At 33.2% G+C, this 26,725-nt stretch overlaps 1 protein-coding gene across 1 annotated transcript in view; it reads left to right on the top strand.

Moving 5' to 3' along the window:
- The first annotated feature begins 8,328 nt into the window (after positions 1-8,328).
- The window catches only part of LOC138705862 (solute carrier family 7 member 14), a 317,782-nt gene continuing 299,385 nt past the window's right edge, over positions 8,329-26,725 (top strand). Inside the window, exon 1 of the mRNA XM_069834549.1 lies at positions 8,329-8,426. The gene's annotated coding sequence lies outside the window, so the exon portion shown is untranslated. The remainder of the gene's footprint in view (positions 8,427-26,725) is intronic.

Genomic DNA, 26,725 nt, shown 5'->3' with positions numbered 1-26,725 from the left:
CGACACCGATCCAATTTTTCCCTCTATATCCACAGACCTCAAAGTGGGCTGACAACCGTCAAGCAACCAACATTTGAGTGCACACTAACTCTGTGTGACTTTAAATTGTGGTTTTCTGTTACGTACAGTGACGTGTATTATGCAAATTAAGCTTTCAGGAATAACTCCCTGTAAAGTTAATTTGAATAATTTCGAGGGAAAAATTGTTCCGGGGCCGGGTATCGAGCCCGGGACCTTTGTATTATTATTGCGAAATATTATCTTTGTCTTTATGTCTCCTATCTCTGACATGACGCGTAAAAATTTCCAAGACGGTAACTTCACCAAAGTTGATAAGGTTAATGCTTGCTTATCCACAGCCAAATTTTTGGGAAGTTATACGGATGTTAACCTCTAATTGAGGTTCTGGCTGATATTTACAGATACAGAAATAAAATTTGGAGCTCCGTTATTGTTTGTTTCGCTTACAACACACTGCGCATGTGCAGTAAACAAGAGCCACTGCATATATGCTGCTTGTGGATAGTCATTATCTCCTGGTTTAGTTGCTTAGTGTTTTATTGGTGTCCTTATGAGGTTTCAACCTGTGTTCGGATAGTTTACTAAACAACATAGACGGATTTGTCTTAGGTGTTCCTAAATACGGATCTCGACTGTACCACCATTTGACCAAATGCACATCTCTGCACCCACAAATAATTTTATAGATTCCGGAGTTCTGAGTCAACTTTCACAAGAAGTAAGAAATTCGAGATTTTACGTGGGAGCTACCTACTGTAATTTTATCTTGTGCTTCGCCATTCTTCTTCGCCATTTCTCTCTGGTAGTTTAGTTAGTCTGGTTTCTTCAATAAAATCAAGTATATGCCCAATTTTCATTCATCTCTCGATCGAACGTTAGATATTTTGTTATCTGTAACGACGAATATTGTTGTTTGTATTGTTGTTGCTAATTTAAAAGGTAATACAGATATTCTCTATTTTAGTACTACCAGAGAGTTTCAGATTATAAATAATATAATTTATATGCAATATTTATTGCGATTGGAAGAATGAAAATCAATATATTAATTACTCGTACTAGTAAGTCTTTACATTTTCTTTAAAATCCAGGTATCTTATCGGTAATTTAGAGGTGTTAGTGAGTTCACTTAGTGTAATTTTCTGCAGTTATAGTAAACGATAAGTAATCTAATTGTATTTTTTTAAATACATAAATGATTAAAATTATGAAAATAAAACTTGAGTAGTTATTTACTCAAAATTGCTCAACCAATCTATATTAAAATAGAAATTAATAACCCGTTGAAATCAGGTGAGAATCACAAAACAAACACTAAGCATCTTGAATATTGGCTAACTTAGAGTCTATTTGCTGTAGTGAATTCCTGTGTGATATAGCTTATGTCTAACTCAAAATTAATATCGGCACTAGCAAAATCATGAAAAGTAGATAAACTTAAAGTAAACTCTAATCTTCTTCATAATTGTTCGAAATATTGTCCATTAAACGAACACATCCTTGGAATCGTCTTAAGAAGCTGAACTGATTCTTCTTAATCCTTGTATCGTACGGAAGTTCTGCAATTCCTGCTCTTGGGTTGAGTTTTATTTTCTCTGTAGCACGAGGTTTGTACGACAAATTTTAAATAGAATTTTATAGTTTAGCACCAATCTTGCCAATTTTTTCTTTGGTGAGTGCATGTGTTTCCTTTTATTATTTAGTTTATTTACAGAATGTACTGTAATAAAATTATTTTTCTATAAATATTTTCATAACTATTTAATTCTCTATATGTGCAGTATTAACAGTTGGTTACTGCTGTGGAGGACAGTCCTTCTACCTCTCTCATAGTTTCTGTTTCAATGTGAATTATTGTCAATAGTGTATTACCGATTTTCTACTATTAAAAATAAAAAAGCTCCATGAAACAGTATATATGAATATTAATAATAATATTACATTTCTGTAAGTAAATTGTAGTGTAAAATACATACATTAAAGGAGATATACTATAGTTGTATGAGCACTGTATAAGTCTGTTGAGCTTCTTATTCATACATGTTTCGGAGAATGCTTCTCCATCTTCAGTGATAATTTACATCGACTGCAACGAAAACAATTGCAATTAATAACTTTAATAGTTATTTATCAAATGTTAAAATTAAAAAAAAATTATAAAAAGAATTTTAAAATTGAATTATCTTAAAATTACGATATTTTACAGTATCTGTTGTTGACTGAAAAAGATTAAAAAGGAATGTACAATGTAGTTAATTTCTGACTAATCGAATTATGTTATATCTTCTGCATATAAATGTCTAAGTATTGAAAAATGAAAACTGCATTAATTGTATTTTTTTTATTTTATTGGGTTATTTTACGACGCTGTATCAACATCTAGGTTATTTAACGTCTGAATGAAATGAAGGTGATAATGCCGGCGAAATGAGTCCGGGGTTCAGCACCGAAAGTTACCCAGCATTTTATCGTATTGGGTTGAGGGAAAACCCCGGAAAAAACCTCAACCAGGTAACTTGCCCCGACCGGGATTCGAACCCGGGCCACCTGGTTTCGCGGCCAGACGCGCTGACCGTTACTCCACAGGTGTGGACTCATTAATTGTATGATTAATTGAATTAAGAAGTGTAAAAATTGAGATGACGTGTAAATAATAAAAAAATTAATATCTTATAATGTATGTACAATTATCTGACAAAATTGACGAAGACCATTTTTAAAATAAGAATAAAAATAAAAACAAAAGTCATACAATTAATGCAGTTTTCATTTTTCAATACTTAGTACATTTATATGCAGAAGATATAACATAATTCGTTTAGTCAGAAATTAACTACATTTTACATTCTTTATAATCTTTTCCAGTCAACAAAAGATATTGTGAGGTATCATAATTTTAAGATAATTCAATTTTAAAATTCTTTTTATAATTTTTAAAATTTTAACATTTGATAAATAACTATTAAAGTTATTAATTGCAATTATTTTCGTTGCAGTCGATGTAAATTATCACTGAAGATGGAGAACATTCTCCGAAACATGTATGAATAAGAAGCTCAACAGACTTGTAAAGTGATCATAAAACTGTAATAATCTCCTTTAATGTATTTTTTCGATTTTATGAACACACTAACATTGACCAAATATGTGTATTTTATTATTAAATTGCAGTGTTTTTTATGTTTTGTGAGGGGGACCTCCATGTGAAATTTAGCGGGCACGAAAGTAGCCGCTGGAGCAAATATCGAACCTTAGCTAGCACATTAATTAATCTCAATGTGTAATTAAAAACAAACTGTAAGGCTATCTTTCGTTCGCAGCCAAATATTGAGATCGTGAGACAAAGAGAGTGACGAAGAGAGGGCATGGGAGTAGAAGAATAATGACATAAAAAAAAGACTGTGAGGAAAAAGGAGATGAACGACTAAAATGAAAGAACAGATAGAAAGAGATATGAAGGAACCTAATATAGTCAATATTATGGATTCTTTTTGAAAACTACAGGAAATAAATGCTAACATTCCTCACACGATGAAAATAGCAAATCTTACAATAGAGAACAAGAACTCTAATTTATGTAAATTCAGAATCAGATCTATTCATAAAGATGGATAATGTAAAGGAAGCATTTCAAAGACTACAAATCCGATAAAGCCATGAAGTAGCAACGGGTGAAAGATAGCTGCATACTAAAATTAAGTTATATACAAAGAAAATGAGGAACAGTTAGCAAATGTAGATGTTATCAGCTTTATAAACTGGAATAGATGAAATTAGCATATTTTATTATGAAGTAACACAATGACATCCATTTAATGAAGGAACTATTCCTGGGGCTGGAAATGGAGAGTGATATATTATAGCGGCTTCTGAATACACAAGCGGAAATGAAACAATGTATCTGGAAAGTAACAGAAAAATATTAAGTATTCGTAAACGATTTCTCAGCTTAGATTTTTTGCGATAATATTTAATAATGAATTTAACAATGAAACAAATAATTACTAAATTATATTTTTCTACCAAATTTTCGTGTAATGGTAACGATATAAGATAACTTTATGAGTCATTGCTCTTCCAAATGTCTATGTCTTGATAAAAGGGCTATTTTGTTTCCTCATTTCGTAGACAATAAAAATTTTGATAGATTATCAAGTCACTTGAAATAACGAAGAGAATCGCACTATCTTTCGATGAAAGAGGAAAGTTATCATGCGAATTTATGTTAGGTAATGCAAGTTAAGCCTAAGTTAAGTAAAGTAGTGCAAGTTAAGACAAGATATTTAAGTTAAGGTGGGATAAAAAAGATAAAACGAAATAAGGTAATTTAAAATAAGTTAAGGTAACGCAATATAAAATAAAGAAGGGTAATTCCACATTTGAGAAGGATTTTATTACACAGCAGGTTATTCAGAATCTCAAAGATGATGGCAAAAAAAGGCATGAGAATTACAAGAAAATAAGAAATACACAAGGAAAACCTCTTCGATAATTATCCGGTCTATTGTACAGTTTGGAGATCGAGCTCCGGTCCTTTCCTGGAGGGGGGTGTAAAAAACAGAATCGTAATCCTTCAAGATTCTAGACCAGTTTATTTGTTTTGCACACTAAAGTAAAGAAGTCTTCAGTCGTTTGAAAGGTCTTCCTAGTATTCTCTTTCCTCCGAGTCGGTAATTCAATTCAACATTTTAGAAAGATTCTGTTGTCATTATTCTTATTCATCTTGTATCCAATTTTTCTTGTAATTTTTATCTTTCTAAAATAGATGGAAATTTTTGTAAAATTTCAGCTCTTTTATGGTACGATAAAGCGTACATTAAAGCATATCCAGCGTTTTTTTTAAATCTCTCCATCATCCTAAATCTGGTTTTTGAAGTGTCAAAACTTGGCTACCATACAGCAAAGTTGAAACAGCCAAGGTATTCTATACTTTAATCTGAACTAACAGTTATAGTAAGACTAGGGCTATCATTCCAATAATATTATGATTAATTCCCTCTGATTATTATACAGTATATACATTAGTAATAAATTAACATAAAATATAAATACTTATATTTTCATATCTGATGTTAAATAGATAGTCTAAGAATGTGATCTATTCAGTTACTTCCATGTGTATGAATAATAACTAGCGTTGATGCTGCAGACATGGAGTTCATTTAGCAAATGTTAATTTATCTTGATTTTCAGTAATCTGCGGCCTCAGAAATCCATTTCTGTCGTTTTAATTTTCTCAAGAACCCGCACAACATTTTCTTAAGAGTTATGATTGTACTTTATCTTACTAAAAGTGAACCTTATTGCATTTGGGTTGCTTATAGCATGAACACGCTGGTTTGACATCCCTGCCCATGAGGATTCGAATCAACGCTCATTTCGTAACGCTAGTCTAAGCATGATGGATGCCTCAGACCACGACCCGGAACGTATGCTGAATAATGGGAAAGAAAACAGCTGGATCCAAAGAAACAATGGATACTTGAAAGAATCTGAATGTCCATTTTGTGATAATGTAGTTGCGTATTGTGACAATTATAGTACGTTGTGCTCATGATAAATAAAGCAGTAATTTACAGATATAGGTACTTGAAACTTTATTTATGATACCATACTGATCGATGGGTAGGTGTATTAAGCCATATCATAAAATGGCTTACTTGTAATGTTATTAAGTATCGAATATTAATTTATATAAAGTATAAAACATATAAAAGTCAATGTTTGAGTAATAATTGAGAGTATAGAAACCTTTATGCTCGACCATGCCGAAATGTAGTAATTATACACCTGGTAGCAGACCTTTAATGCATGTCATTAAAGTACACCTACTCATTAAAGGTCAGGTCTTTCAGCCAATGACGACTCAGGTTACAACTGTTCAGCCAATGACAGGTCAGCTTTCTACCGTTATAAAACCGTAAGTATCGATTATTCTCGGATATGCAATCGAAAGAGAATTAGCGAAAAGTCACGGAGGCTGGAAATCCAATACTGTCGCAGAAGGTTATGTTCTGTTACTATAATAATTAGCGTTAATTGTAAATAATATTGAAATAAATTCAATTTGTCATCTCGTTTTTCAATGTCTAATTTAATTTCAGTGTTATCTCTGTAGGTTCTTATGGCCTAGCAAGGTCAATGTGGACATCTGTTCCTCGGAAAAAATCAATACTTTCGCGTCTGCGCACATCTCACAACATATGGAACATTGCTCCAGGTCAGATACAATAAAATTAATAATATCAAGTTAGAAATATGGTCGAGCATAAAAAGTCGTATGAAACTCGCCTATAATGGTAATTAAGAAGCTCGTATGAAAATTATGAAACTCGCTTGCGCTCGTTTCATAAATATCCATACTCACTTCTTAATTACCTTCATTATAGGCTCGTTGCATAATGTACTATTTAAATTTTGTGGATACATTAATCTACCGAATTTCTTACTTCATTGCTTAATTGAATTGTCGGAAACTCAATGAAGGTCCCTGAAGTTTACGGACATAATCATCATGATAACAATACAAACAACAGAGTGCCATTAACACTACACTCAAAATATTTAAGATCTACCATTCAAGTTATCAATTACTCTATATGACACACTGTTATCTGGACGGTTAGAGAATGGACTTTTCGTGCTATATAACCGAATTCAGACTCCGTGAGCACAAATGGATTTTTTTTCTGGATAAAAATGGTGTTTGGCTGAGTATTCCTTCTTAAGACTTTTTCTTTCCCCTTTCCATCTTTCTACTGTGTCTTCATAACTTATTATTCTTATTAGGCCTAGTGGCCATCTCCATGGAGTCTCTACTACGAATATTCTAAGAGCAAACAGCCAGAATGTGTCGGGCGTAAGGAGACTGTCATTGTACGACGACCTATCTCTACCGAAGTATATTGTATTGGACATAAATAAATTCTAACATGTAGTACCAGATCAATGTAGCTTATCATGTGTGACTCAAACGAAGACGTTTGGAAATGTAGTTCGCGAATTCGTTTATCGCAATGTAGGTTCATTTAAACTGGTAAGATAAATACATTTTTTTCCTGAATTTCATTGTTGCAATCAGTTGTTATAATAGTATAATTCCACAATATGGGACATCTGGCCGACATCTACGGCTGACCACTAGGATCCAGAATACAGAGCAGAGGTTAACTTAAAATACAATAGGCTATGATTTGCAGAGAGAATACAAAACAATGATAAATTTAAAAATAAAGTACAATTTGATTTCGGAGAAACATGGGATGAAAGTACAATGGAGAGTAATGAAATGAAAAAAAAAAATATTATGTAGTGTTATACAAGTGATTATGTAAAATGGATAATGGATCTCTCAATACCATTAGACAAATTTTGTTAATGTCCTCATTAGAAAATTTAAGAGAAAGGAGAATGATTTTGGTTAACTTAAATGAAGTTCCCCTAGCGCCAAAAAGAAGTTCTTTCACTTCCCATGTATTAATATTCATTATGTATCTCTCACTGAAGTTAGGAATGCATGGATTGTAAATAGAATTCTTTTCATTGTTAAAGTTATTGGCTTGTTGATCATCCTTCTCAAAACGGACAGTGGGGTCAAGAATGAGGCTTTTTTACGGGTCGTGTCGCAATTTTCTCCGAATACTTGAAAAAAAAACCGTCTGAATATTTTTAAGTTACATTGCATTATAATAATGCATCTGCACACACGAGTCAATCTGTTTGGAAGTTTTCGGTAAATAAACAAATAGGCCTAAGTGTCTTTGAACACTTCACTTACTGTTAAGATCTTGCTTCTTGTAAGTTTTCACATTTTTTATTGTTAACATAGGCCTACTACCTTGAGGAACACATTTAAAAACATGATAATAGCCAATTCAGGGCGAACACGACAGCAGCTTCAAAAGCCAAAATATAAAGTGAGGTTAGAAAATATTACGAAGGGTGAAATAATCACTGAAATTCATGTGTGATACTCCAAGGGGACTACTGTACGAGGCACCACAATGCGGTACATGAGGGTTTTTATGTGGTAAATTCGCGAACTTCATTGACAGAATTCGTATCTGATGTTTGGAGAGTCATGCAATATCCAACTTTATTACTGTCTACCTAAACCCGACAAAGAGTACGATTCTGACGTGGACAAAGCTTCCTCAGAAGCAGGAATTCCTTGAATGGCTGTTTCGTCGCAACCGTCGTTTAGACAGACGGCGCTAAAGTCGTACGGCGATTGATCGGTCACTTGGTTCGGCATTCCCCCGTCAGGCGGCGGGACGCAGCCCGGCGCGCAGAGCAGTCCGGCGGGCAGTCTGCATACATGTGAGAGAGAGCGCACAATGCAGGGGGCACTGGCAGCCCCGGAACCGTCGCTGTGATCACATTCCGTCACTCAGCGCTGCATACAGGTAAGCACCGTGCCATGCAGAGTAGCTCTTCTAATTATCCCAACAATCTCCTCACGCTCTTGCAGTCAGTTTCCATGGTTCCGCGAAAAAAAAAAGTCCTATAATTATGACGGGGGTCGACACCATGACCGTCTGGCCTGCAGCTCGATTAATGTTCATTCTAAGATACAGCAACAAAGACTCTAATTATTAAGTGTAGGTGACAAATGCGTGAGCCAGTTATGGACTACAACGAATGTGGTAGCTGAATGACAAATAAATTAGGATAACCTCTTCCTAAAACTGAACCCGGAGCTCCAGAATTGAGGAGTGCTTTTACCCGACCCCTAGAATTTAGCTAGTCGCTTCTTCGAAGCTTCGACTACATGAATGCGCTCGTCCTTTTCTAGTTAACTAGGTCAACAACCGCAAACTGAAGGGTATAAAGGTATGAAGATGTGTGGCAAGCTAAGTACAGTAGAATACATATTATTCGATCCACATGGAATCTAAAGTGAGCCTTGATAACAGAAATAGTCAGGTAAATAACAGAGAACTATATTTGAAATTACATTTTCGGAAATTAATTTTTGTACATTATTATTATTATTATTATTATTATTATTATTATTATTATTATTATTATTATTATTACTGAATATCCTCCCAATTACAGGAATCTTATTTTACAAAAATGTGTTAGAGCTGTAGTTAGAAAAAATAAAATCTACGTTGTTTTAAGCTACAGTCATTGAACCATTTAAGAAATAAATCACATTAAATTCTACGGAACAATATTCGTTTGAAGTAATGATGTTAATGGATATGTTCTCGGATTGTGTTGTAACTGTTGAGATAAGGTGTCAATATGTATCATTTCACATTTAAAATTGACATTAGAAGAGTGTTTGACTATTTCTGGGAAAATAATACGGAAATCTTAATTAATTTATCCAAATTCCAATAAATTATTGCATCCTATAATATATGAAAACAACTTAATTAGTATTTGTTTCTTTTAATTTTTTAATGTAATGTTCCTCCGCGTTACTCAACTGAATTCATATAGAATATGATAAAACATCGTGCAAGCACAATAACGTAATTTTAGACTTTTCTAGTTTGAGTTTATTTCTGTCATTCAATTAACATGTAACTCTCGGTCTCTTTTCCAAAAGCGAAAAATCAAGTAACAAAAAGAAAGGAGGGAGAAAAATTGAGACTACTCTATTCTCTATTCGCGCATATATGACAACAGTCTGAAGCTGTGTAACTGGGGTAATTGATATAACGAGGCGATTTCACGTTCATGAAAGAACGTTGAGTGAAGGGCTAATGTATTAATGGCCGAAATATTTATACAAGTCCAAGCAACATTTTAATAGCGCTATTTTATTTTGTACCCTATCAAAATTCTTCTATTGTAATCGACATTCATACCAGACTGAGAATCCAAAATTTTAAAATAAGATGTAAAAGTACTTTAGCATTATCAACTTCAGTATTAAAAATTATTATTTAAAGACGCTGTAGCAATTACACTTTAAATAACGTCGATGGAATTGGTGATAGAAAGATGGTGTTGTAGAGAGACGAATTCGAGGATTCGCCGAAAATTACCCGGCATTCACAGTGCAGTTTAGAAAATCTTTGGGAAACATTTAACCAATTAATCAATCCAAACAAGATTCGAACCCATAATCACGTCTCGCTCGCTAACCCGCAGACGACGTCAGTGTCAGCAGAGTATTTTTTGTTTGTAATATTTATAAATATGTATTAAAACTGACAATAGATTTACGTAAAAATAGCTGCAATGTTAAAATAATTCAATAATCTGTAAGAGTTTCTGTACGTTTGTTTTCGACTTTCTGCATGGTGTAGACAGCATTTAGAGTTTCTGTACGTTTATAAACTTTGGAAGTATATAGTTATCACATTACTCTTGAAATTATAAACTAAAGAAATTCGATGCATTAGTGTTGCATTTGTTGTGTACGGAAATTTAATCTACTTTGATAAATCATACAATATGTATACGTATCTGACCTACACCTATCTAACTCTGAATGTTATTTGGTTCTCAAATACTGAATTTATTGTATTTCTGTGAATTAATATTAGAATTATCATAATAAAGTTTCTGAGATTTTAGTGAACGGCCCTTACAATTTATTTATATTCACGAAAACTAACCTGGTCAGAAATTAGTGAAACTTCAATTATTTATTTGAGAACAACAAATTCCACAATTTGGGACATCTGGCCGAAATCTACGGCTGACCACTAGGATCTGGAATACAAAGCAGAGGTTAAATGAAAAATACAATATGATTGCGGAGAGAATACGGAACAATGATAAATTTAAAAATAAAGTACAATTTGAGTTCGGAGAAAAATGAGATGGAAATACATTGAAGAGTAATGAGATGAAGTGAAAAAAAAATTACATACTATTATACAAGTAATTGTGTAAAATGGATAATGAATCTCTCAATACCATTAGACAAATTTTGTTAATGTCCTCATTAGAAAATTTAAGAGAAAGGAGAATGGTTTTGGTTAACTTAAATGAAGTTCCCCTAGCTCCAAAAAGAAGCCCTTTCACTTGCAATGTATTAATATTCATTTTGTATCTATCACTGAAGTGAGGAATACATGGGTTGTAAATATAACTTGCACACAGACTTAAATAAAAAACTAAAGATTATATACAATGAAAAAAAAAGTAAAATCCGAATTTCTCCATACATTTTAACCAACTCACAACGTATTTTCAACACAACTAGGTCTAATAATTAAAAACATCATAGATATTACAAACATAAGAACGAATAAAATAAATCGATTAATATTTACATCACCATCTATATAATCGTCACTATATAAAATCATATGAATGTACTACATTGATAGGTATAAATGTAATATAAAAAAGGCCTATATTGTTATGAAGGTATAAGATATAAGATACTACTAGCGGGGTATTTACACGCATATTTGATTTGTTTCTGGAAATCGATGTTTTTTAATGAATATTTCACCTTTTTTAATACCGGTTAAGAAAAAATAATAATTGACTCATCACTAATAACACCTTAAAATTTAACATGCAATGTAAATAGCCGATACAGAAATATTTTAATAATTTGCATAGTAATGATTGATCATATCACACAATTACTCAAGTCAATATCTGAAAATACTTCGATCTAAATTTTATTGTTTTCAGTTTCAGGCACAGTACATTAATATCTATCTCATGAGCTTTATTATTATTATTATTATTATTATTATTATTATTATTATTATTATTATTATTATTATTATTATTACTTTAAACTAAGGAACTAATTATCATTCCCTAAATTAAAGATATAATAATAATAACAATAATATAATCCTTATAATAAATTAATTATATACAGGTACTTGCCAAATAAATATGTACGACTGGCAAACAATGGACACGTGTGACCAAGAACAGGAAGGAATGAAGAAGACTTAAGTAATGTATAAGATCAGTAAAGACAATATAATGTTACGTAAATTGTGCAAGATATTACATGAATATCAGTTGAGAAACAGGTTGAGATTAGAAAGGACTCTAAGACAGTTAGAACATTAATAAAATTCTTAGCTAAATTGAGTAATCTACTGTCTATGTGTTAGTCTCGGTTTTCACCTAGTTTTAATTCATGCACCAGTTTCCAGTCCAGATGTAGTTATTACCCCTGTGACTGAGTAGAACCTCGTGTTAGCACACAACAGCTTGCTAGGATCAGATCACAGAATAAGTAACTTACTCTCAAAGCTCACTCTACACAAAAGTAGGAAGCCTTTGCTCTCATGTGATTTTATAGGCTAATTTTATTTTATTTATAAGGAAACTGACATTGTAGCAGATATTAATATAGCTATTTGGAAAATTGGATTTAGATATTTTTAAATCCAGCAGTTTATAGATAAAATGGTGTCTGTGGTTGAAATTTGTTATTATTTAGTCCGCCGCTGGAGCTCAAGCTATTGAGTTTTCAGTTTCAAATCCAATGGATTTATTTTCACTTTCTAGCTGGAAAGCGAAGATATATCTCCCTTCCGTAGTTAGAGGATGTGCGTTCTTTTCTGTTCACTTTGTTCAGCGTTACTTTACAGCACTGGTCTAGCGCTATGTTCACTTCACGCCCAGGAAACCCCGTTACTTGTTAATTCACCATTTTTACAAGAATTAAAACGGAACGACATGAAACGTTCATTATTTGAAAATGTATTATTATTATTATTATTATTATTATTATTATTATTATTATTATTATTATTATTATTATCATCATCTCCATCATCATCATTATTATTAAAAAGGAGAATAGCAGTTGCAAAGAAAGCGTTTAATAGAAACAGGAGCATCTTCTGCGGACCTATGAAAAAAGAAAATAAGGAAGAGACTAGTGAAGTGTTTTGTGTGGAGTGTGGCATTGTATGGGTCAGAAACATGGGTATTACGATGAAGTGAAGAAAGACGACTAGAAGCATTTGAAATGTGGATATGAAGAAGAATGGAGTGTGTGAAATGGACAGATATAATAAGAAATGAAACTATGCTAGAAAGAGTGGGTGAAAAAAAGAATAATGCTGAAACTGATCAGGAAGAGGGAAAGGACTACTTTTGGATGCTGAGTTCATGAAGTAGTTTCAAGTAAATCTGGAAATATTTTACAACAAGCGCCATTTGAACATTTGTTTTATCGAAGTGAAAATTTTTTGTTTCATATACGTATAGCAGTAACCATAGTTTGTAGTGTGAGACTTTTTTTTTATAAAAAGCTGATGTAAAATCAAATATTATAACAATATGATTATAATAACGTTTCCAAATATTCACTCATACAGTAATCAGTATAAATGTCATATGGAGCATATTAGCAGCGGATCAGCACTTTGGCTTTATATCCGGTAGGTTTGTTGTTCAATACCAGTGATCAAATGATTTTACTATTTTTTTTTATTTTGATCAGTGTCTCACGCAAGTCATAGGAGTTTATCTATATTAATAATAAATCTGTAGCCGAAATTTTCCTGGTAATTTTCGATTTTCCAAAAATAATTGGCCCTAACATATATAATTAACCACCCTGAAACCGAAAATCGCTTTATCATTTTTGTTTGTATGTCTGTCTGTATGTTTGTTACCTTTTCACGCGATAATGGCTGAACGGATTTCGATGAAAATTGGAATATAAATTAAGTTCGTTGTAACATAGATTTTAGGCTATACGGCATTCAAAATACATTATTTAAAAGGGGGTTTATAAGGGGGCCTGAATTAAATAAATCGAAATATCTCGCTTATTATTAATTTTTGTGAAAAATATTATATAACAAAGGTTTCTTTAAAAATAATTTGCGATAAGTTTTATTCCTTGAAAAATTTTGATAGGACTGATATTTAATCAGATAAATGAGTTTTAAAATTAAAATAACTGCCGTCTAAGGCCGTGTAATGAAATAAACAAATGACTTCGTCTATAAGGGGCCTTGGACAGCAACAATCGAAAGCTATGAAAGATAGCCTACAGAGAATGTTTCTGTGTTTGTATGAAGTAATATCGGAAGCTAAATTAACCGATTTGTATAATTAATTATTAATTCACCATTGGAAAGTGTAGTTTCTCTAGATGGACATAATGCTATAATGTTATTACAGTAACTTCTGATATAATATAATATAATATAATATAATATAATATAATATAATATAATATAATATAATATAATATAATATAATATAATATAATATAATATAATATAATATAATATAATATAATATAATATAATATAATATATGTAATATTATATAATATAATTTAAGTTATTTGAAGGGTTCAGAACCATAGTGGTCCAAGCGCCATTTACTGAATACGTAGAAAACAAGGGTTAAAATTATTACAATATTTCAATGGAAACCTATAACAAGTGAAATAAAATATACACATTAAATTAAATGATGTCAATCTTCATTAAACTATGGTTGCATGTAATAAAAATTAAGAAACATGTTAAAGGAATTGTCATTGCACCAAATGAGTGTCTGTGGGCCAAAATGATCGCATTTTAATTATTTGGATGCAATTTAAATTAAGTAACATATTAAACGATTTATCCTTCTATCAAACACGAATGTTCCCTGGATCAAATGTCCTATTTTAATTATGTAATTACTTTATATTTATTTCTAACGGGTGCAGCGGAGCGCACGGGTACGGCTAGTATTTAAATAAACAAAACACAACGCTTTTCACATTTATATCTTCTTCTTTTCACTTCATGGTTCAGGTAAAATGCCTGTTCCGTTTTCACATTCAGAGTTCTTCCCATATTTTTCTAAGTCTTAGGGGTCTCTTCTTCCATATTATGTTTACAGTAGTGGTTCATAAAGTGGGATGTGCGGACTCCCGGGGGTCCCCGAAGCTCATTAGGAGTCCGCGAATATTCTGGATAGGCATATCTTTTCCTTCCTTGATAAGGATTTTAATGTTTTATATGAAAATAATGTCAGAAGCGTATTGGTCTTTGTTTGTACAACTTATAAATTACTTACATACTTACTGGCTTTTAAGGAACCTGAGGTTCATTGCCGCCCTAACATAAGCCCGCCATTGGTCCCTATCCTGAGCAAGATTAATCCATTCTCTATCATCATATTCCACCTCCCTCAAATCCATTTTAATATTATCCTCCCATCTACGTCTCGGCCTCCCTAAAGGTCTTTTTCCCTCTGGCCACCCAACTAACACTCTATATGCATTTCTGGGTTCGCCCATACGTGCTACATATCCTGCCCATCTCAAACGTCTGGATTTAATGTTCCTAATTATGTCAGGTGAAGAATATAATGCGTGCAGTTCTGTGTTGTGTAACTTCCTCCATTCTCCTGTAACTTCATCCCTCTTAGCCCCAAATATTTTCCTAAGCACCTTATTCTCAAATACCTTAACCCATGTTCCTCTCTCCAAGTGAGAGTCCAAGTTTCACAACCATAAAGAACAACCGGTAATATAACTGTTTTATAAATTCTAACTTTCAGATTTTTTGACAGCAGACTGGATTATAGAAGCTTTTCAACCGAATAATAACAGGCATTTCCCATATTTATTCTGTGTTTAATTTCCTCCCGAGTATCATTTATATTTGTTACTGTTGCTTCAAGATATTTGAATTATCTACCTCTTCAAAAGATAAATTACAACTTATAAATTAGATTAATACAATTGTTGTCGACAGCCGTGTTTTAATAACAAGTGTAAGAATGTAAGAAGAATTTTGTGTGTGCCAATAATATCTCAAACACAATGTTATCGGTATTCGTATGTACAGTACAAATTATAAATTCGTTCGATTGTTATTGGCACCTTTTATGTGTTATTATTATTATTATTATTATTATTATTAGTATTATTATTATTATTATTATTATTATTATTATTATTATTATTATTATTATTATTATTATTATAGTTATTAAACAGTGTACGATTGAAATTTTAAACACAATAACTGCAAACAATTTATAAGTTTTGTCTATAATGGAACTTTGGTTTAAACATTATCATTAGAGACGAGAATTTCATGCACTATAAAATCCCAAAATATGCATGCATTCATGCACTATCAAACTATGAAACATGCACGAACAAGCGGAAAATACATTAAAATATGCACTTTCATTTTTGTTGCAAATTTCTTATTTCATTTCACGTCACTTTCCCCCTCCCTCCTCCCCACAGTTAATAACTATATAACAACATTTATATATTGGTCTTCGTTGAGGTTCTGTGCTTGTCAATCAATATGCTTTTGTAGACAGAGAACCTTTCTACATCGCAAGAAATTATGGGTGCAAACTTGAATTAACCTTTTTCTGTTATTTAGTTTTTCTTTCTTTTACTTCTCAATCCTGATTCCTGAAGCTAAAATAATGGACATAAAAATCGAGAAACTGAGGTGTTCACTCAAAACCATTAAAACATGCATTTAAACTGAATGTAATATATAATATATACTTGATTAAGCTAAAAATTGCTTAAATATGCATATGGATAAGTACTAAGTTTGAGATATGTCCTATGTTCCTATTGAAACATGCATTTGCATGGAATTCTCATCTCTAAATTATAATACGGATGAAGATAAACTCAGATATTATTTTCCGGTTCCTAATTTTAACAATATGTGGCTTCAAATTAATTTTCCTTTGTGATCATAATCTTACCAAAGAGGAGAAAGAAGAGCTTGTTGAATCATTGCGTGGCATTGTTTGGAAACACGTTTAAAAGAATGTCTGATTTCTGACTTTTGGCTGAAAGTTCATACGGAACAAAAAATAAAAAGAAACTCTAAAAGCCTTGAAATATTTCTTTGGTCGGCGGGAAAAGCCACATAAGTAAAAAAAGTCGATTTTTCTGTTGTACCTAATCGCATAAATGTAGTATTTTTTTCTAATTTTTTAAATAAAAAAATTCTTGTATTTTAAATTGAAGAGAGTCTTACTTTAACCAACATACATGAATTTCATTGTTATATTTATATTCAGTTAAGAGTAAATTAAAAAGAAAGTCTCTCCTGAAAAATTATTTTTTTTGACTTATGTGCCTTTTCTCGCCGACCAAAGAATTTTAATGCCGTTTCCCACGACCTACTTATGTGAGCAGGCGTTTTCTACTCGTTTGTGTATCAACATTTTTACAAGAAACCAGGTAAATGTGGTGACAAACTGAGATTAAAGATAACTAATTTTGATCCTAAATATAAAGTCATTTTAAACACAGAAAAGGTTCATTATTCTCAATGAAGTACGGAAAATGGTAAAAATATATCTAATTTCTTTTTCAATACAATAATATTATATAAAGAATGTATTGAAAGTACAGTATTGCTTTGCTTTACATTTTTTCATATCAACTCTGCTGTAACATATTAACGAAGGCCATCTACTCTTTTCAGGCCAATATTGGTTATATTATTTGCGTTTTAATCCAAATGTATATTTTAATATTGATTCAATTTTGGAAAATGTAACAAATATCTCTGCTCATATTCACTTAATGTTAACCCCAAAATCTAAACTACTCATCATTTCATTGACGACTGAAGGGGTTCGCGAAAATACTTATCTATGGAAGGGGTCCGCAGTGCTAGTAAGCTTGAGAACCACTGGTTTATTGGATACTACCTGCTTAGGTAATCTATCTTCCGTCATTCCATCTATGTGTTCTCTCCAATCCTTTCGATATAGGTCTAGGTCTATCCTTCCTCCATTATTATAAACTTTAAATTCTGTCATATCCTCGTTTCGTATCTCGTTCATTCTGGAGCATCCTTTCTCCTTTCTTAAAAATCGCATTTCCGCTGCTTGTATCTTTTTATGTTGGGACCCAGGTTTCATTCTCATACATCAGTATTGGTGTTGCCATAACTTTACACATTTTTATTCTAGTATATTTCCTTGTTTAATTGTTCAAGATACTATTAATGGCTCCAAATTATGTCCATATCGTTGAATTTAATTTATATATCTCGATGTTTATTACGACTTATGTCTACTTCTAGATAGCAAAAATGTGGGAATATTTATGTTATTCTATTAGTACATAATCAATTGTCTGATAAATAATAAGATAGGAAATCAAAATTATAAAAATCACACATATATGTACACATATACCCTTTCTCTTACAGATGCGTCAGAAACATTATCAGAAGGAAACTAAAAGAAAAAAAAGCATGTGAAAGAAAGATATTATAAAAATATGTGAGCCAATACAAACTGCACTACCTAAAAGCGAAGAATTAGAAAAATCAAGAAATTGATAAATTATGTATATAAATAATCATATAACTTACTGTATGATATGTAAAATTTAAAAAGAACTCTCAAACGAAATGAAGACGTGATGTAAAGGTTATAGAAGATATGTGTAAAAAACACTATAGAGGAGATCACTAATGAAATATATTGGTCATTGAAAAAAAAAATACATAAAATGATCTAGCATTGATGAGTGGTTAAAATTATATAGCGGCCCTAATAGACCAATTTTAATGTCAGTAGCAATAAGGATAATAATAATAATGACAACAAAAGTAGTAAAACGCCATACCATCACCATCACTAACAATAATTATATAAGCTATCACCTTCCGCCATTTCTTCTTCGTACTGTCCTGTGATCAGTTTGATCAAATTTTCCTCCCCTCGCCTATGTGGTACCTGAGAAGTTACATCCATTTTCAGCTTTCCCTCTTCAAAATTTTCTAGAGCTCCTTCAGTGGAGCAGCGTAACCAGGAGTGAGACAAATGGCCAACATGCTTGGAGCTTACATATTCAGTTTCTTTCAGCCCTGAACCCTTTGCGAGGACGCGTTTTTCGTACCTTTTAAATTTCTCCTCCCACTTCTCCTCTTTCAATTCAATTCAGTTCAATTCAGCTCAACTAAAAATAATGAATAAAATTGTTGTACTATAGACAGATTGAAAAATATTACGTTAGGATGCTAAGGGTATTTCAGTTTTTTGTCTGGTTCGAAATTTGTCAAGATCAAATAAACATTGTGGATGACGTTATCACTATGCTTTAAGAGCTTTTCAGCATAGATAACCCCCATATTTTCAATAAAGACTGTGGTAATGAAAATTACAATATTTCCGACTGCAATTAGGACCATTTATAACCCAATTGCAATGAGGTGAAACAGTGAAATTTCGTCTTTATTTATAACTCAGAAGGATATTAGTTGAAGCGTAACTAGGGCTTTCTCCATAAAGTGATGAATGGTTCCCAAGGAGATCTCTACATGCAAGCACCTGTTATTAATGGTGCATCTAATATATTATTTCTGAACAAATCGTCCTGGGATCTTAAAGACGAAGCAGTAGAACTTAGGAGTAAGAACCAATACGAGCAACATCATCAACAACACCGACCATTATCGTAATTCCGTATTCAGAGTCTTATCGAAGAACACGCGATTACAATCCTATTAGATTGTGATGGGCAAAGCAACAGCATGGCCGGTTTTCTTAGAGTACTTCGGTTTATCGTTTCATAATTTCACCATTACTTTATCGAATCTAAATGTAATTTGTAGTTTCGAATTACTGAAAAAAAACTGCCTTTCTACTATTTCCTACCAACGATAGGTGACTTTGATGCCAATTTTATCTGATTGAATGTGTTTAACAATATTTATGTGTGTATGTGTATCCAATGCCTACCCACTTCACTTGCGTGATTCGGGTTCCGCATATTGCGGATAGAGGGTAGGACTGTGATCATTTTCAAGTTGCGCACCACTATGGGGGGTAATGCTCTGTGGAGAGTTATGTCGTGTAGGATTAGTATATGTGCAAGGGAATGGGTGAGAATGATAATCAAGATGAGGAAGGGAGAAGGAAAAACCCGGTGCCGGCACGTAGCCTACTTCTGTCGAATAGCACCAAGGGGGCCGCCAGGCTTAAAGTTCCTGTCCGACGGACGAATCTCTAACAACATTGACATATGCCTTCTATTCATATGCACGGCGGGGAGTTTTGGGATTTAATCCAGGCATACTGATGCACAATATAGTGATTAGAAGTTGTACACCGCTGCCTCTCCTAGTCCCGAGGTAGAAATTTTACATTACAATTTCTGACTCCGTCCTGAATCGAACCCGGTCCGGCTAGTCTGGAGGCAGATGCGCTACTACAGAACTAACTCGGTGAGAAATGGTTTTAATCCTGAAAAGTTGTCCTGTAATTGTTCAATATTATTGCGAGTATTGACAGAGTTATCCTACATTGCTTCTTGTCATCAGAATTCTGCGTTTCATGTAAAATTTCAGGAAATGTAATTTTTGTTGCCACGAAAGATCTTCCTACACATAATCGAGCCAGATTTTTAAAATTGTATTAAAAAATATGTAAATAACCCAAAGTACATGAATAAACTATTCAACCATTATGGATTGCGATGCTGCTGAAATGTCGCTGAAAAACTTTGTACAAATATAAAGAAACTGGATTCAGTTACGGTTACAAAAAATCAGAAAGATCTTTTTCCATCACAACTTATGTCAGAGCTGAAATCTTGCTTGAAACACAAAATGTTGGTCGTGAGAACCAATGAGCAATATGTAACTCCCTCCACATTCGTAATAATAATGAATTCAGCGAGACTTTGCAGTGATAAAATCAATACCTTCCATAAACAGAAATTTGTTTCGATGGGATTAAATTGACAATAAACTTAGTTGTGCAAATCAAGCTTTCAGGAATAACTCCCTGTAAAGTTAATTTGAATAATTTCGAGGGAAAAATTGTTCCGGGGCCGGGTTTCGAACCCGGGACCTTTGGTTAAACGTACCAACGCTCTCCCACTGAGATACCCAGGAACTCTACCCGACACCGATCCAATTTTTCCCTCTATATCCACAGACCTCGAAGTGGGCTGACAACAGTCAAGCAACCAACATTTGAGTGCACACTAACTCTGTGTGATTTTAAATTTGGTTTTCTGTTACATACAGTGACGTGTATTATGCAAATTAAGCTTTCAGGAATAACTCCCTGTAAAGTTAATTTGAATAATTTCGAGGGAAAAATTGTTCCGGGGCCGGGTATCAATAAACTTAGTTATTTTTAAAACACACAAACTGGTTTCTTATGATTATAGAATATTAACTTACATTAAATAATACTATGTGTGCTATATGAAATGTACGACATTTTAAGGATTGCATAAAATGAGCACTTTTAATGGTATATGGGCAATTTAAATTACTTCTTACTTAAGGAAACACTACATTTTGATTTTTCTTGCTGGTTTAAGATGTGCATAATTTCTTAATAAAAATTAAGACTCTTGTAAAAAGGCCACAGCAAAAAAAAAAAAAATTTAATCGATGCTGAGTTCTTGACAGTAAAGCCATTAACTCTGTTGCTCTCCAATGCATATAGGACAGTGATGTAACAAAAAGTATAACCATTTTAATGTAGGCATCATATTTTTGTTATGGCGGTTATATCACCTACTCGCAACCCCTAAACGTTTTGGAGGGCCTCACCTGCCGCTGGTTAGCTGATCCATATTACCTACTCGATAGAATTGTCAGACAACTCCACCGACCATATCCCCTCTTCAATACTTAGGAAACGCTTATGCATGCCATGACAGGTCAGCATGCTAAAATGGAATTTCCTCCTCTTTTTATGGAATAGTTATACCGCTGTGCATCGGCCCCAGAGCCTCGTTTGTTAAAAACAGGTTGCGTCACGGGAAGGTAAGGATGGCATTTGAGAAGAAGAGATTAATGGAACGCACTTCATTACTCCTTGCAACTCTCAGAGCAAACAATTATGCAAACTATAATGTGTCCAAATGTAAAATATTTAATTTCAAGATTATGGTCACATTAAACAGGTTCACTGCAAAGTTATTAAGTGAAATAAGAGCATACCTGAACTAATTAAGCGCTGTTCACATTTCTCTTAAGTATTTGAAAATTTTCGGTAGATTTCGAAACTATGTTTTCATGCTTGCTATCAATGGCACTCATGGAAATATCATTAAACATTTGGTTTTTACACTACTCTATTGATAGTATAATAGTATTATTTAATGTTTACTTTCTCATTGCATGAAGTAGGTATATTGAAGTGATATTGAAAATAAAGTATTTGGAGATTTTCACAGAGACAAAAAGTTTTGGCATTCCCGACATTGAAAAAGTGGTTTTGGCATGCCATCTGTTTGTGCAACAGCTACTTCTCCTGTATTATTGAACAACATTTTTTGTCAATATTCAGTATATCCAAGTAAATTTATTTGAGTGTGATTAAAATTAAATATAATCATTTTATTCACAAATTAATGTGTCTTCATTTGAAAAAAAATTGCGTGTAGTGATTTTTGCGATTATTTTGTTGCGATAAATGCGATTTACATCCGTGCGGCCAAGTGCCTTTAAGTGAAAAAAAGAAAATTTGAAAATCTGCTTTCAAACTTAGGTACGTTTAATTTCTGTTTAATAAAGGATTTTTAATCATATTTCTGCGTAATTTCATTGATTCCCTTTAATTATTTTCACGATCGTTTTTTAACTCAAAATGACCTACAGAACTGATTTCTAAGGTGCAAGTCATACTTCAGTAATCATCCTGTATAATGAATGCATGCCTAGATGGAGCAGTCGGTAGAGAGCTGGCCTTCAGTGCCCGAAGTTACGGGTTCGATCCCGGCCCAGGTCAATGCAGGCTCATGTCAATTGATTTACTGGTATGTGAAAGAACTCCTGTGGGACAAAATTCCGACACACCGGCGACGCTGATTTAACCTCGGCAGTTGGGATCGTCGTTAAATAAAACATAATTTACAATTTACAACATGAAATATTCTGGTTGAGGTTTTTAAAATAGCAAATGCTGGGTAACTTTCGGCGCTGGATCCTGAACTCATTTCGCTGGCATTATCACCTTCATCTCACTCAGGCGCTGATAACCATAGCAGTTGATAAAGCGTCGTAAAATAAACTAATTTAAGAAACATGAAATATTGAAACTTAATAAAATGCAGATTCAATGTTGAAAAAAATAGATGAGTTAAGTTGAATATACAGAATGGAAGTAAAATTGCCTTGCAGATTATCAGAGAGAATAGCTCATGTTGTACGTAACAAAAAACCATAATATCATATTGGTGGAAAGTTCATTGTTTTTTTTTTTCAGAAAAAAAAATGTTTTTCTCAAATGTTTGTCAACCTCTTATTCGGTAACTATTGCGAATAGGATCGTGATTTTTGTTTATATCAATAGGAAATCTAATAAAGAATAATTTATCCCTCTGACGTATTTTATTAGCGTGGACGGTTTTCGTGTAAATATAATTAAAAAAATTACGCGAGAACTATAAAGTACCGAGAACAATATAATGACAATAAATTAACTTCAAAGAATTCATATACAAATGAAATGAATGTATAATACTAAATGCTGTAGCTACAAATATATACATAGAGAATTTGAGTAATAATGTGGACAATTTTGTGTTTTTTCTTTGTACCGTGTATGCCAGTTCTAATGCTTTTAGCTTTACTTTGATTAATCTCAGATCACGGTGTTAAACGTCGTGCGAAAAATACTGGTATCAAAATTAATTTAATTACACAAAAGAAATAAACGTACATGTATTTTACACTGGACTACCTTCAAAGAGAACAAATCCAAATCATCTTCCTTGTCGTCATAGGAATCATAGACATTTTTCACTATAGAAAGGATGAATAAAGATCTTGGATTCCCATGCTTATTTTTTCGATACTTGAAATCATCACGAAATGTTCTTGAAGGAAAAAGAATGTCCAATTTTGTTTAAAGTAAAGGGGAGAAATTAAGCGAAGAAAATAAAATTCTGAAAATGGGGGAGGGGAATTATTTGAGAGGGAAAATTACGCGAGTAAATGCGGTAATTCTGTTAGACAAAGACAGACAAATCTTCACATTCCTGTTGGGAATCGAATCTGAGCCTACTGAATTCGCAGTAGGAACGTTTTTCTTGAGCCACAGAGGAAGATCCTACAAACGGTATGGAAAAATGGAACATTAGGCTGAGAAAACGTTTGATTTATTAAACATGTAACAGACAGTTTTAACTCAAAACACATTGCAAAGGAAGAAAAATAGGTAATGAATGTGCTTAAGTAAATATTCTACGCTTTAATTAATATGAAACATTTTATAAGAAACTAGTTTTATGTGATTGAAATAATAGTTGAAGTTAACTGCTATGATCTTGATTTGCTTGAAATCTTTGTGTAAATTACAAATACATTTAGCTATAATTCCTAAGCTCACTCACTAAGCAACTTTGTACGTATCACCATGGAAACCAATTCAAGAAGTTTAGTGTTATGTTTGTGTTTTGGGACGCATAGCAATTATGTCGAGAGAATACAGTGACGTCACGAGCGGCTAATTGCTCTGTCCCTCTTTCTCATTTGATCGGCTACACAGATTTGTAGGATTATGAGACAGTAATGAGGTGCGGCATGATGCAAACAACCGAAAGTGCAACTCGCAAACATGTCGATGTCGAGATTTGAATAAAACTCGAATGCTGAACTAGAGATTGGAAAAACTATTCATTTTATAGAACTATTCAATCTGTTCCAATCCACCAGAAATACTAGGTTCAAACAAATGTCCGAAATAGCCAGTGTTGCCAACAACTGTCACCTCAAAGTCGCCAAATTCAATTTTAGAAGTAAAAAAAGGCATATCTAAAGATACGGGTAAGATTAACAATAGGAAAATGTATCGTAACTTTTAGAGATACAAATCATCCATATCCTTTTCTTCTAATGTAGCTGTTGACGTGGAACACAAAGATTCATATAGGCCGGAAGTGGAACGTAAACACGCATCAGTATTCCAATCTTCCGCAGAACACTTTCACGAAATTAGGTATGTGCAACACGTTTTTCTCGAAATTCTCAAGGTGTCCCTGGCATAAAGTAAAGCAGTAGGTGTTCTGATATGAATTCTGTTGTGTGGTTTTGGTTTCACTAAGTTAGACTGACTGAATAGGCGTTCTGTCTCAGCATTCGAATAGGTTAGAACAAATGCGGCCATAACAAACATAGAAAGCTGTTAGCCCAGGCAAAATCTTTGTACTGATACACCTCGACCCCAAAATTTTCTATTGATGAAATACTATACCATTTAACAACGCGATAATTTCTCCAGGTGATTCCCCAAGATGTTGTCATGATACGTCGTTCAAGAGTTTCTTATAGTTTTGAAATTGTACCAAGGAAAATATTTTCTCTATAATAATATTAAAAATGTCAAAATACAAAATTAATGTTTCCAAACACATCTTATTAAAACAATTAAAATGACAATATGAAAAATTCGCTAACTTTGTCAACAAATGATTAATAAAAACCCCAGTCGTTGGCAGCTATGTCATAATTTTTGTCGTTAGATACCCCCTCAAAACCGCTAGATCTAGCGACTTAACGCTAAAGTTGGCAACACTGGAAATAGCAGTTCAAGAAGTAAACTGTGGTTAGGGCCTTGTTAATTTGATGTATGAAGCATGACCAAATGATCCGTTTGCCCCACTTCACGTCGTCTTCTCTCATTGGAGCATGATCACGTGGCATAAGACGCGATAGTCGCAAAGCAATCGAGAACAGTTTGTTTTTATCCCAGATCACATATAGATTGCTCATTCCTATGTTAAAATCGGTTGCACTTTGAAGAGAACAACCGCCAGGATCGCCACCAGTCCGCCGTAAACGAACACGAGATGGCAGTACAATTGCTAATGCAATTCAAATGGGAGTTATGACATGACTCCTTATATAACAACTAGATGGCAACATAGTAAACCAGACAAAAGTTGTTACCGTCAAAGCCAATAACGCAGAGCAATCTGGGTATATATGATCTAGGGTGTTTGTGCTCATACACAGGAAATGTGTAGATGTCAGGCACCTCTTAATGTGGCGAATGGTTTTCCAAATGTAACCAGAGAGCGGTGGCTAAAATCTAACAGCAACAGGCTGAACAACCCAGCTTAGAGCCCCGATTTAACACAATGTTACTTCAATTGTTCGGATTCTTAAAGAAAGCTCTAAAGAAGCACAGATTCCGCACAGATGATGAAATGAAGGAAGCATTGTTGAATGGTTCAAGGAACAGCCAAAGTATTTTTCTTCTTCTTCGCCGGCATTTCCTCTCTCAGGAGCTCGCAGTTTTCAGCCTCCACTGTCCTCGGTCGTTCCTATAACCAGGTACCAGGCCCCTTTCATCCATGGTTTTGTTATCTATATTTCCCACTCCAAAGTCGGCGTCCTTTTCTCTTTTTCCTTGCTGGGGAACATTTTATAATTTTCTTTGACCATCTACATTTCGGTAGGGGTTTGGTATGTCATATCACTTCAGTGCTTTGTTTTCTAATGTTTTGGATTTTGAACATGTAACCCCCATTCTTGCCCAAACTTGATCATTTCATATTCTGTCTCTTCGTATTAGTTGCAAACTCTCCTCATGTAGTTCATTTCAACAACTGTAAGTTTGGCTCTAGTCTTTTCTTTAAGAGCCCACATTTCTTATCTGTATGGCGTGATATTTCCCACAATACTATGGAATATTATTTTTGTTACTTTGTTTCTCGCCTAATATTTTTATTCCATAGTTTCCCAGGTATTTTTGCTGACATTTTCCCACACAGTTAGACGTCTGTATGAATATCTATTGAGATTTCTTCTAAGGAAACCTA

This window comes from Periplaneta americana, chromosome 9, assembly GCF_040183065.1.
Source record: "Periplaneta americana isolate PAMFEO1 chromosome 9, P.americana_PAMFEO1_priV1, whole genome shotgun sequence".
In the NCBI taxonomy this organism is placed as follows: domain Eukaryota; kingdom Metazoa; phylum Arthropoda; class Insecta; order Blattodea; family Blattidae; genus Periplaneta; species Periplaneta americana.
Note: the sequence above shows the minus strand (reverse complement) of the source record. Positions and strands in the feature narration are given on the sequence as shown.